Here is a 14,172-nt window from a genome sequence, read left to right as displayed (position 1 = left end):
TGGGTAACAGGAGTTTGAAAAGCTCCCCAAATGATTCTAATGTGCAGTCAAGGTTGAGAACCATTGGGGCAGACTCTAAATTCATCTTAACTGCTACATGTCCCATGGTGCTTTTTCCTGTCTCCCAGTAGACATGACCTCTCATTCCTTAGAATCCATGTATCTCTTTGTATATGTCCTTGGAATTCAGAGTGCTTTGTATATTTCCATTGGCAGTTTACCTATTTGTGAACTTGTCTTATTGCCGCTATTAGACTCTGAGCTTACTGTGGTATTGTGAGCAATGCCTGAGCTGTCTTTATGCCCTTGTGGTGCCCTGCACCTACCTGGGACTCAGTAAATAATTATTGACCTGAGTTTTACCAATAACCACACCCTATGGGGGGCTTCCCTGTTGGTTCGGACAGTAAAGAATTCACCTGTAATGCAGGAGACCCAGGTTTGCTCCCTGGGTCAGGAAGATCCCCTGGAGAAGGGAAGGCTACCCATTCCAGTATTCTTGCCTGGAGAATTTCATGGACAGAGGAGCCTGGTGAGCTACAATCCATGGGGTCACAAAGAGTCATACATGGCTGAACAACTAACACTTTCACTTTCACACTCTATGGGAAGTTTCTCTCTAGCCCCCAGTCTCAATTACATCTCAGGCACTGAGTGGATTTTATTTTATGATCTTTAAGATAGATTTTGCCTGCTAGTGCAGCCCTGCTGCCTTCTACCACCCCTTCTCACCAGGGCGACTACCTGACCTGGTTTGCTGGGGACAGTCACTGTTTCACCTTTTGTCCCAGCAGCATTATGTATAGTACCTCCTTTTGCTCTCAAAGGTGTTCCAGTTTGGATGGCAGATTATATGGTTCTTCTCCTCATCCCCCTTCTCTTCCAGCTCACTTTCCTTAAATTACCCAAGAAAAGGCAAGCTTCTTTAGGGCTCAGACCTTCTTGATGTGGTAAGCTTAACTAAGCTTCAGAAAGGCTTGCACTAATAATTCCATACATAAAATTCCATGTCTAATTCCATGTCTAAAAAATTATAAAACAGATGAAATACCTACAGCATTAGGAGTCAGGCTAGTGGTTTTCTCTGGAGTTTTCCAGTATGCAGGATGGGGTACACAGGGGCACTTTGAGGATGCTGGAAATACTGTTTTCTTCATCCAAGTATTGGGTACATACCCTGTGTTCATTTTGTGAAAATTCATCACATTGTAACACTTAGACTTCTTTTCTCTATGTATATTATACACCCATAAAAAGTTTTTCTAAAGGGAGGGCTAAATTATAATCAGCACAGATGCAAAAGTTAACACTTATCCTTATCAATTAATATGGTCACCCTGACTGATGAATTCTTGTTAGGCATGAGCAAAGTATTGCAATGGACAGAGCATGCAAAAATCTATTGTTTATCTTCTTGGGGCATATGTTATTATTGTTTTATTAAGAAAATATTGCTATTGACAGCAATATATGTTGTCAATCACCAAATACGGTGCAGTCTTGTTTATTATATAATTCTGGTGACTCTATGAACTAGGTGGCTGTTTTCTCATGTTGCAGATGAGAAAGTTGTTACAGAACTGGTGAAAAAGTAGGCTGAGTTTCCATACAGGCTGAATTTATGCCTAGTAGGTTGAAAAATTAGCTAGTTTTTCAGCTGTCTCAAAGACAGAAGCAGATTAATTGTATGGTTGATGTTATTGATTGGGCAGAAATCAGAGAGTTTAAACAAAATAAAATTAAAATACATCTAGAAAATAAACAATTTCTTGAGTTTAAAGAGAAAATCCTAGAGAGTTGGTAGCTGAATAGCAATTAAGACTGATAGTTTTGAGTTTCCAGAAAGCATTATAACAATCCAAGTCTTAGAGAGGGTTTTAGTTTCAAATCGAGAGAATCCTCTGAAGGTTCAGCGAGAACCCTGCCTGTGTTTAAGTCCCCTGCAAGCCCAGAACAGAGGTTTGTCAGGATGGAAGCATCTCATAGAGTTCTTAATGACCATCTCTGTCTCCTCTTCATTCTACCCCTATAAACATGATCAGGAAATAAATGTCTTCCCTTTTTAGGTATAGCTAATGTAGGGAAATGAAGTGAATTAGTTTTCACTATTACAGATAATAAATACATCTTGTGGTGAAATAAATAATAATATATATAATAATGGCTAAAAAATATGGCTCAAAACTCACAAAGCTGTATCAAAACAGAAACTATCAAAAGTAGAAAAGTCAGAGAGCTATGTATTCGAACAAAAATAAAGCAGAGAAATCCTGGGGGCCTCGTGCACTGTGCCAAAGTGAGTTTTAGCTATTCATGCTGTGTTAACTGCTGATGAAATGTCATTGAGCTTAAAATAAAATAAGTTTGTAGTCCCAGATAACACTTTACAAGATCAAATAATGTTAGGCCACTATAGCCAGTTATATGAAGAAATAACTCATAGCAATGTACCAATATGTCAGGATTTTTCACAGGAGGCAATATGAAGACTAGCTGGATGGTGTCAGGCTTGTTTAAAAGCTCATTTGCTCCCCGTAGTCACTGTCCTTTCACCTTCACATGTCGTATATCCTGGTCTCTTGTCGATGTAGTTGTCAAAGCACCAGCTTAATAGTGCTGGTCCCTCAACAGAGACATGTTAAATGTAAAGATGGCAACGTTCCCTGCCAAAAGGGAAATGCAAAGAAGCGGAGCCAGCTGAAGTCATGAGATATCAGGTGACAATGAGACTGTGTCATTTCATAGCACATTTCCCTGAGGTCCCAATGAACTTTACATAGAGTTTTTTTCTGTTTTATTATTTTGACATCCTGAGGGACAAAAGAAGGTTGAAGAAAGACATTTCCATGCTACAGAAAGGGAAACTTGGATTCAGAGGAGCAAAATGAATTGCTCTAGATCACTTTAGTTTGGGGATTTCCTGGTTTCTGTAAACAACCATCAATCTGCCTGACAGGTACTGTCACACATTGAAACTCCATAGATATTCTTGCATTTGGAGGAGCAGATTTAATGTCTGTGATGGGAGAGGGGGTGTATAGGGTGAATGAGAAAGTTCATAGCTTCCTGCCTCCTGAAGTGACCACAACACGAGTTATCCACAAAATCCCTTCCTGGTTCAGTGCAACAACTGTTTGTTTAATCAAACTCAACCTGTAGGGACTTCTCTTCCACTCCTGATTTTGCCCATCTATAAGATCCAGTGAATGCTCCCAAGTCGTAGGAGTCCAACAAGAAGACTACACGCTTTCTCTGAACAGTTATTTCCTGGAGACTTTGATCTTTACTTTGGGAACTTCTACATCTTTGTGATAATGGGAAATTCATCTGCAGTAGATAGGGGTTGCTAGTCCTAGAAAACAGGACAGGGCAGAAGCATTGCAGCTCCCACTTCTGAGTGGGCTCCGTGAGGGGACATCTCAGATGCTGGTTCAGCCTCATGTCTCTATGTTTTTTTTTTTCTTTTGCCAAGGTTTCTATAATTTGATTTTTAATATTTAAATCTTCAGACGACCAGATTTTTTTTTTTTAATCTTTAGCAGGGATATATGGTGAGTCTAAATTTTTTTTCTCTCTAAATTTCAGTATCACTTTAAAAATAGCCATTCTCCACTGCTTTGTGAGAAAAATATAGTAAAAGGAGGCCTGCTTTGGGAGGTCAAAAAATCTGGGCTCAAGTCCACATTCATCTTCACTTTATTATGTTGGGCAAGTCATTTAATTTCTGAGTATCAGTTGCTTCATAAAGAAAATAAGCATAAGAATAATTCTTGCTTCACTGCATGGTTTTGAAGCATAAATGGTAATGCAGGTAGAAAGCTTTGTAAACTATAGAGCCATCTATAAATGTGACACTAAGTGTAACAGAATCTGTCCCCAGGGTGTTTGGTCCTTTCCTTTGGTTTACATTTTTACATTTATATCAAAACTCAAGTTATAATTCCTGATTCTTCACATCTATATTCTGATATCCAACAAGACTGATCCCTAAGAATGCTGCTGCTGCTGCTAAGTCGCTTCAGTTGTGTTCGACTCTATGCGACCCCATAGACGGCAGCCCACCAGGCTCCCCCGTCCCTGGGATTCTCAGGGCAAGAACCCTGGAGTGGGTTGCCATTTCCTTCTCCAAGGCATGAAAGTGAAAAGTGAAAGTGAAGCCGCTCAGTTGTGTCCCACTCTTAGCGACACCATGGACTGTAACCCATCAGGCTCCTCTGACCATGGGATTTTCCTTTGCTAATTATTCCTTTTAGAGTTTTGGTCCCTTGTTATAAGATAGGCACCAAGCTTAACAGTCCACACTAATTCTAATGACTTCCCAGAAAGGTCCTGTTGTATTTTTGGATAGAATTATTTTAATAAGTTTGAGAAGCCATGACACCTTTATGTTAAAATTTTACCATTAATATAAATGTAACTCTTCCTATTAATTATTCAAATTATATCTCTTAATCAAAGTTTTAACAGTTTTAATACATTTCACATTGAATTGGTAGGTCTTTTATTTATTGCTCTTCGAATAGCTTTTCTTTTCTATTTTATGGTATATTTGGTTATTGTCAGTATATTGGAGCATTATTGCTTTTTAGGTATTTATCCTATTTCAAGTCATTTTATGTCTTTATTAATGCAGAAAGCTTTTAGTTAATTCATTTGGCTTTTTCAGATATATGCTTATGTGATTTTTGAGTACTTTATTTAATATCTTAGTTCACAAAATGGATTCTTTTTGTTTCAAGACTTACTGCTTTAGCCAGAGAATATAAGGTGATAAAAATATTAAAGGACATCTTAAGTTTATTTTTGATTTTGAATATTTCCAGTGTTTACTCATTAAATATATGCTTTATTTATTTTAAACCAAGAGCACCTTTATCACATTTAAAGGGCACCCTAATTCTATTTAAATGCTTACTTCATTATTAGGAAAAGATATTGATTTTATCAAATGTGGTGTCTATGAAATTATCACATAGGTTAATTATTGTTGAATCAGTGAATACTCAGTGGATTCTTTTTTTCCTTGGAAATCAATCTCTGTTATCAGCTGACCGGCTCTGCTAACAATGATAAATGTATAAATGGTGTCTTGATGAGTTTGAACATACCAGGGCCAAACTCAATACACAAGAAAGTGGGCCAACGCGGAAGCAAGGGTTGTGGGAGAGAACCCCCCTGAACCTGTCTCCTTGGGCACATTCTCTAAAGTTGGTAGCTTTGGACAGTTTTCTAAGTTGACATCAGAATTGTTAACACTATGAAAAAACCACATTAGAGGAGGCAGTATGGAGTACAGTAAAGGAGTTTGAGGACATGACACCTCAGTATGTGATGCTTCAGTGTATTAATTACTTTGTTTTAAAGGTGCTTGAAAAGCAGCAGATGTAAGGATGGCACTTGGATATTCCTTTTTCTTCCTAAAAGTAGGAAATAACGTTCCCACATGAAAGGTGCCTTCCCTGTACCAGGAGAAAGAACCATTCTTATCACTGGAGATGGAGGCTGAGGAATCGAGGCTGAGAAAAACCTGTACCAACAAAAAACGTGTTCAGCAGCTCGTCCTCCTTCAGTCACCCTTATGTTTTAGCTACTTTTCCAAAAGTGCTACTCTGGAAAGTTTCACCTACTAGAGAAGCACTTCAGTCTAGTCACTTCTCTTGCTCTTCATTTTTCACTTTTCTTGTGAGGACCGTCATTTATATGTAAATAAAATGTGTCTACTTTTCTCCTGTGAATCTGTTTTTCAGTCCCAGCTGGAGACTGCAGGAAGGTCGAGGAAATTTTACTTTCCCTACAATGGGAATGAAAATCAGTGGCCTGCTCATGAAACGTGCAGTTGGAAGGTGGTCTGAGATGGTGCCTTTCGTGTGTGCGCCTCTCTCTCCAGCCAAAGGTTCAGGCCCTGCCCCCTCGATTGCACCCCCCCAACCCGCGCCCGCCCCCGCCAGACCTCACTGGCTCATACTCAGCAAGCTCCGGCCTCTGGGTTTAAGACTGAGAGTAGAATTTCAATGCCATGAGTCTTACATTTTTAAATGCCAAGCTTAAAAATAGCCTCCAAAATGTAGACAAATGAACTGCTAACATCAATGTCTATACCAGGTTCTTGCTGGCACTCTGGCCGCTTGTATGACCTTTCAGCATAGCATTTGAAAAAAATGAGCAGTGCTTTCCTCTTCCCCTGGCAGCTCAGAATAGCTCTGTTTCCTTTCCTATAAACAAGTCGTATCTCTGAGAATTTCTAAAGCCGAATATTGTCTGCTCAGAAGCTGTGACTCACGCTCTTTCCTGGCAGTCCTGACAAATTCATGAACGCCTCTTGAGGAAAGAATCCCAGACAAAGAGTGGTCACAGAAAAGCCTCAGATTCTTGCATGTCAAACCCAGGAAGCTGAGAGACAAAAGAAAATACCAGCAAGAATCGCTAGTCACAGCAATCCCTTCTACTTGGCTCAGCTCATGTTCATGACTGTTGGAGAAGAGAGGGGAAACCCGATTGGAAACTTGTCCTGTTTGTCTTTAGATCATCATCTAGGCAGGCCCCTCTGTTTGGGAATTTACCTAGCTCAACTTCCTCCTGATTCTGGATGTACAAGTTCTCTGAGGGGGGACTCCCCAGGGAAATTACCAGGAGGTCACACACACTGACTGGTGGGGCTTCCTCACTGCTTTTATCAGGAACTCTGTGCCCCACCAAGTCTTCTTTCTACAGCTCTCTTCCCAGTACTTTCTCCCCTCCTCCACTCCTGGCCTTGTCTCTTCACTTTTTTCTGTTCCTCTTTAGTGCCACATCATTTTCCTCATACTAATTTGTCAAGAAACAAGAGAAAAAAATATTTATCCTACCTCTCCCATCTCAACAGCATAAAAATCTGTGTGTGTGTGTGTGTGTGTGTGTGATACATATGTAAACAATAGCACAAAGACCTTGGTTGAAAAGTCTGCATGAATAAAACTGAAAAAGCTCTGGTTTCAAACTAATGAAGGGAGAAAGGATTGATCTGCTTATGGCTCAGCAAATGCCCTGTGGTGGAAGATTTAATCCCAGCTGACCCACAGCACGGTCTGAAATCAGACTCACTATATCCAGAACACAGAAAGTCTGAAATATCCGTAACTATGTGATCTGTGAGATAATAACACTTACCATACATACAAGGTGACATAGGTGTCCGACATGGTGGTAAATACTTCACATGTATTTTCTCAATTGCCAAACCTAACAGCTATTGGTATTACAGTAAGGAAGCAGTACTGGAGAAATTTAGTTATTCAAGATTCTTTAAAAAGTCATGGCAAGACTGGAACTTAGCCATATATTTATTTGGAAACCAGAGTCTGGTTCTTAGTCAATGTGCCATAGAGGTACCCTGGGAGACGAATATGGGATGGGAAAGAAGAGAGAGAGAGACAGACAGAGAGAGAATGAAAAAGAAGACAAACATGACTGGGCATATGATACTGTGATTTATAATAATATATACTCTTCATCCCAGTTTCTTGCACAGAGCTCTTAAAACCCTCAGAATTTTTAATCAATGAGAATGATACAGGTGCCTTTTGTTATATTAGTGAGGTGACTTTTGAGGTACACCTAAGGATGGGGGCTGGTTGCCAGTGGGACCAACTGTGTGATTAGAGGGTGGAACTTTGAGTTTCTCCACCTCCTACTCCCCACCTCCACAGAGATGGAGAAGGACTTGAGATTGAGTTCAATCAACAGTGGTTAATGATTTAATCAATCATGTCTATGTAATGAGGGGTAGTGGGGTTCAGAGAGCTTCCAGGCTGGTGAATGCAATGGGGGTTCAGCAAGAGTGTGGCGGGGAGAGGGCATGGAGGCTCTGCACCCTTTCCTCATACCTTGCCCTTTTGCATCTCTTCTGTCTGGTTGTTCCTGAGTTGTATCTTTTTGTAGTAGACTGATAATCTAAGTAAACAAAATGTTCCTCTGAGTTCTATGAGCAACTCTAGCCAATTTATCAAACCTAAGGAGTGGGATATTGGAATCTCCAGTCTAGAGCATGTCAGTCAGAAGCATGGATGACAACTTGGACTTACAATTGGTATCTGAAGTGGGGGGTGGGGAGCAGACTTGTAGGTCTGAGCTGTTAACCTGTAACATATGGTACTATCTCCCAGTACTAGGGATGGCATTGAGCTGAACTGTAGGATGCTCAGCTGGTGTCAGAGTATTACTGAACAGTGTGGGGAAAACCTACAGACATTGGAACTGGTAACCAGAATTATAGTGATTATTGCAGTAATATGATTTACTAATTTCATTTTTTCCTCAGCTCTTTAGTGTGAACAACTTATCCAAGTTTGCCTGGGACTTTCCCAATTTTAACTCTGGAACTCTGGCATCCTAGGAACTCTCTCCGTCTTGGACAAACCTAAACATTTAGTGAATCCATTGGTTTCCATCTAGAAAATTTCTGCTGCAGATCACATGGATTATTAGAAGACAAAAGCAACCCATTTATGACCTGAAAGAGCCAAGTTATTGGGGAATAACATTGTAATCCATGTCACAAGGAGTACTGTGCATATCCTGTCTCTATACCTCTCACAGAAACTACATAATTTGGGGCATATAAAAGGCATGGAATAGTTGTTGACTTGATACATAAACAGCATGGTAGTTTATGTGTCAACAATTTGTGGGATGGACACAGTTGCAAATGATATGATTTTAGGTAAAATCAAATTCATGAATAGTGAAATTTTAAATATAAAATCTTTGTTTTCTATATAAATGGGCAAGTTTTTTGAACAATACTTAATCATATATCTTGACTATTTTTTTGTGTCTGAAACCACCGGTATTCACTTTTTATAATAATGGTGCTCCTGAAAGATACTATGAAAAAATAATTTTTTTGTAAATCATATATTTAGTGCCTTGCGCTTCCCTGGTAGCTCAGATGATAAAGAATCTGCCTGCCAATGCAGGAGACCCAGGTTCTATCCCTGGGTAGGGAAGGTGCCCTGGAGGAGGAAATGGCAACCTATTCCAGTATTCTTGCCTGCAAAATCCCAAGGACCCTGGCGGGCTACAGTCCATGGGGTTGCAAAGAGTTGGACATGACTGAGTGAGTAACATAGTACATTAGGGAGGCTCTTTGAGAGAATCAATATAGCCCCTCATCTGATTAGTTTTGTAAATGTCAGTTTCGGATATATAGTTATTGTACTAATTGAAAGTAGATAATACCTACACTAAAACACTTGGGAAAAAATAAACTTCAAGAGTGGTATTAAATTTGCAGATCTGGTTCTATGCTGATATGGATTTAATCTTCAACAAGACAGTTTTCCATTTCTCTGGAGCTAGAATTAACTTCCTTTTCTCCTGTGGCTCTCTATGACCCCAATCTAAAAACTCCCTTTTCTGACACTTGCTTCCTCTTACCTTGCTAAGTTTTCTCAGCACCTTGTCCTTCTGATATAATGTGTCTGGGTCTTGTCTTGTACAACTTTTTAGAACACCAGGAAGAGGCAACAGATCACAGTCGTGAGGAGTACTGAGAGGAGATTTACCACTTTGGGGGTAACCAAAGCCATATCACTTACAAGCAAACCCCGAACTGTGGTCAACTTGTAGTTCAGTTCAGCTCAACTCAGCTCTCTTTTCAGTTGCTCAACAGGACCTTTGTTCTTCCAACCTTGAAGACCTCAAACACCCTCCATAATTGAAGAAACATGGTTTACAGGGGCATCAATTAAAATGAAAAATCTAGGCTAACCCCTCTCCCAGTTTCTTAGAAGCAAAAGAGAGATCTGGGGGCCTCTTGGGTACTGTAGCTGCTGCCTAGGGTATGAGCACCTGCTGGTCTCTCTTGAGGATCCTTCCTTGGTTCCCTCTCCCAAATGTTCTTATTGTTATTTTCAAGTCCTAGATTGGGCTTGACCTAGGCTGGGGGAAGTTATCTTTCTTTTTCACTTCTTCTTCAGGTGAAAAACGAGGCTGACATATTTATGGATTTTTGTTACTTGTTTAATAAATGGCACCCTGGGACGCAATTCTAGGAAAATGACACTTTAAGGAATAATGTCTCCAAAGGTGGTGACTGGGCAGAATTAGCCACTGTGGTGAGAAATATTCCACACTATGCATTTCCAGCAGACTGGCGGTGGTCAGAAATGCTCCTCTTGATTCTGTCTGAAGCGGTGTATACATGTTGGTAAAATGCCTCTCACGGACATTTACAGGACTTCAGGACTAGGAGAGAAACGCTTTTCCTCTCCACTCTTTATGCTGGTTTGTCATTTCAAATGGAAGCAGCAGGGTTGAAACATGCCAGAGAGCTTGTCATACTTCCTCCAGAATCTGAAATACTTTTCTGAAGAATGATTCTCTCCACTCTTTAAAAAAAAAAAATTAATTAATTTGTTTATTTTTGGCTGTGCTGGGTCTTTGTTGCTTCACGGGCTTTTCTCTAGTTGCGGCAAGCCAGACTTTACTCTTCGTTGTGGTGTGTGGGTTTCTCCTTGCAGTGACTTTCCTTGTTGCAGAACAGGGGCATTAGATCAAAGGCTTAGCAACTGTGGCCATGGGCTTAGTTGCCCCTTGGCATGTGGGATCTTCCCAGAGCAGGGATTGAACCCATGTCCTTGCACTGGCAGGCGGATTCTTATCCACTGCACCACCAGGGAAGTGTTCCCCCCACTCTTTTTAATGACACTCTATTTCTCTTGAAAGACAGAAAATAATGACTTTATTTCATAGGGTGTTGGGCTTCCACTGTGGCTTAGCTGGTAAAAGAATCCGCCTGCAATGCGGGAGACCTGAGTTCAATCCCTGGGTTGGGAAGATCCCCTGGAGAAGGGAAAGGCTACCCACTCCAGTATTCTGGCCTGGAGAATTCCGTGGACTCTATAGTCCATGGGGTCGCAAAGAGTCAGATATAACTGAGCTACTTTCACTGGAGGAAGTAAGAGTCTTCCTGATGTAGTTGTATAATTTCCTCATATCTTAGAGATGGGGAAACTAAGGCCCAGGGAAATAAAGGAAGTCATCCTTCATCTCACAGTGAGTTTGCATGTTATCCATCAGGCCAAATCTCAGTTTCCCCTTCCAGTGCCCAGAAATAATTCCCTGGGGATAATCTCAAGAGAATGTGTTTCAAAACCTGGAACCCAATGCCTCAGCCCCTCCTTTTTCCTTTTTCTCATTCCTCACCTGTGCTTTGTTCAGTAATGGGCCTGCTGTAGCCAGTTCACCAGGTGTCCCATGGGCTCCTTAGAGGGAATTAGTCTTGGGATCTTGCCTCAAGGGCCCTGATTCATTTCTAGCCATGATTGCATCATTGTGTATGTGTGTCTCTGTGTGAGACATGTGAGTGTTTCTCCAGTCATATGAAAGAGTTCGCCACAGCTATCCACTCTCCCCTCCCCACTCTGCTTTCTATCATACTCCATCAGCTATGGCTAAATAATAAAATCAAGAAGGAGGCAGCCACGAGGGACTTCATACAGACGAGAGGTCTGGTCCTCTTAAAGATTATACATGCTGCCATAGGAAACATTAAGAATTAAAATCATGATTATATTGGGTGTTTGCTTTGTGATCCTTACTAGCATTTTGAGTCAGTGAATAAAGTGAGGTTGCTGTTTTAATTGGCTCCTTGCGAAAGTGGTTGGACAGGGTACTCAGGCTTTTTGGGGAAGTGTATAGACATCTCAAGATAAAAGGTTTTATATGAGGGAAAGGTTATTGCTATTATTTTGAACTTTCAGAGTGATTTCCTTTTTGCATATTTATGATATTAATATAACTTTAATAGAAGGCTTAATGTGCAAGTTGCTAAGCACATTGCCCAGTGGAAAAAACTAATGATACAACTACTGCAATGATAAAGCAGTTTTCAACTACACTTAATTATCTCTCTTTCTTTAAGTGCAATCGAAAGATTGATGAAATCTTAAAAGTATGCTGGAAAAGCTTCTAGAATGAAATAGTTTAATTTTAAGATTTATGTTTTAAGTAGAGACCAGGTAATATTCTCTCTGTTTAAAAAACAAAATTAAGGTGAGATTTAAAAGTTTCATAATTGTGTGATATGTATTACTATCAGAGAAATCGGATGTTGAAATGGACACGATGGAAAACTGAAGTGGATATATTCTTAAAAATGGTGTGAAAGAGGCAGGGAGTGTGGGAGTCCTTAGTGAAATAAATCTGACATTGACCTAAACCTATTTTAGCACTAGGCTTTGGTGTAGACTATGCATAACTTGAGCAAAGAAAGTCTGGGCACCATTTGTTCTTTACTAGTTGAAACTGTGGCTTTGGGCTTGTAGACCATGTTTTATTAATTCTTAAGAAACTGGATATGGTCCACTGTGTCTGTGGATGGAAGTTTTATTGCAAAAACTGTTTACTGTTATATAAGTCTGTTTCATACAACCATGTGAGTTGGTTCAGCTACATATTTACAACCTCAAGCTTTTGCTGGGTCCTCATTGCAGCCATAATCCTATGCTTCCTTTCCTGATCATTCTGAACAGCCTGGCTCATGACATAATCAACTGAAAGTGAAAGTGCTAGTCATGTCCAACTCTTTGCAACCCCGTGGACTGTAGCCTGCCAGGCTCCTCTGTCTATGGAATTCTCCAGGCAAGAATACTGGAATGGGTAGCCATTCCTTTTCCAGGCGATCTTCCTGACCCAGGTACCAAACCTGGGTCTCCTGCATTGCAGGCAGATTTTTTACCGTCTGAGTCACCAGGGAAGCCCATAGCCTCCTAATTCACAGAATACACATATCCTGACCAGCAAGAACTTCTTCAACTTCTTTTTTCTGTCATATATAAACAGTGACAGCCACACCCCTCCTTCTCTCCAAAGTCCTCCTTTGTTCAGACCTAGCCCCTCTAAGTGAGCTCTGGGTTGCAGACACTTCCACTCCCATCTCCTAAGGGGGCTCAGTTCAGGGTGCTTTACTAGGTGCTTTCAGTCACTCCTTTTCTATTGGTTTCTGTCCTCAGCACATACATACACTCAATTTTTCCCCATCTTCAAAAATATATATACAACTTTCCCTTGACTGAGAGTGTCCTAGCTACTGTAAGACTCCTTTCCATATATAGTCATAAGTGTAGCTTATTCTACTTCCTTATGTTTCATTTATAACTTAGCTTAGCTCAACCTTACTTCCATCCCCATCACTAATCATGAAATACTTTCACCCAGATCATTTAGCATCTTGTAAACTCCAAATCCAATAGGGTTTTTGTTAGGCCTCTGATTATTTGGCATTCTGGGGTGTTCGCTTAGAGAAAAATCTTCCACGTGATCTCTTTCTCACATCCCACATCTGATCCAACAGCAAATTCTGTCAGCTCTACTTTCAAAATCCATCCAGAATTCAACTACTTCTCAATATCCCACTGCCACCTGGTCCAAGTTAGGATGACTTCTTGCCTGGATTATGGCAATGGTCTCTTAACTGGTCTCCCAGCCCCTGCCCTCACCCTCCTATACCCTGTTATCATCCTGCAGCCAAAGAGTTTCATGCTTAAATTAGGTCATGCTATTTCTCTCCTCAACCCTCTCCAATGACTGTCAACTCACTCTGAGTAACAAAGTTCTTAGTAGAAGCCACAGGGCCCTACAGGATCCTCCCCTTATTCCTGTTTTTAGCTCTTACAATTTCTTTTGCCTCTCCCAGACCAAGACTAGCATAAAGATCACAAAAATTGTCTGGGGTGCAAAATTGAAGAAGGTTCCCTTTCTCCATCTTGTATGTCATTCTTGAAATGATTATTGACAACTATGGACAACTTCTTAAAATCCCTAAGTTGCCTGGTTTACCTTTAGTTTCTTTGACTTCTTCCTTAATTTCATCCTCTCTCCCATCTAAGCAGCATGGTGTAATCATGCAATGGTCAGGTTTTGCTGTGCAGATATGGAGCTAGAGTGCTTGAGTTCAGTTTCTAGAACCATGTGACCCTAGACAATTATTTCAGCATTCTAAGCCTCGATTTCCTCATTTGGAAAATTGAAATAATAATGTTTACTCTGTAGTGTTGTTGTCTGATTAAATAAGTCATATAAGCATTTAGCATGATGCCTGGCATACAACAAGTGCTCAGTAAACATTCATTATTATAGTAATAACAACTAACATCATTACTCCTGTGTGCCTCTACTTAAAGCCCACTGTCC

This window comes from Bubalus kerabau, chromosome 3, assembly GCF_029407905.1.
Source record: "Bubalus kerabau isolate K-KA32 ecotype Philippines breed swamp buffalo chromosome 3, PCC_UOA_SB_1v2, whole genome shotgun sequence".
NCBI classification, from domain to species: Eukaryota; Metazoa; Chordata; class Mammalia; order Artiodactyla; family Bovidae; genus Bubalus; species Bubalus kerabau.
Note: the sequence above shows the minus strand (reverse complement) of the source record.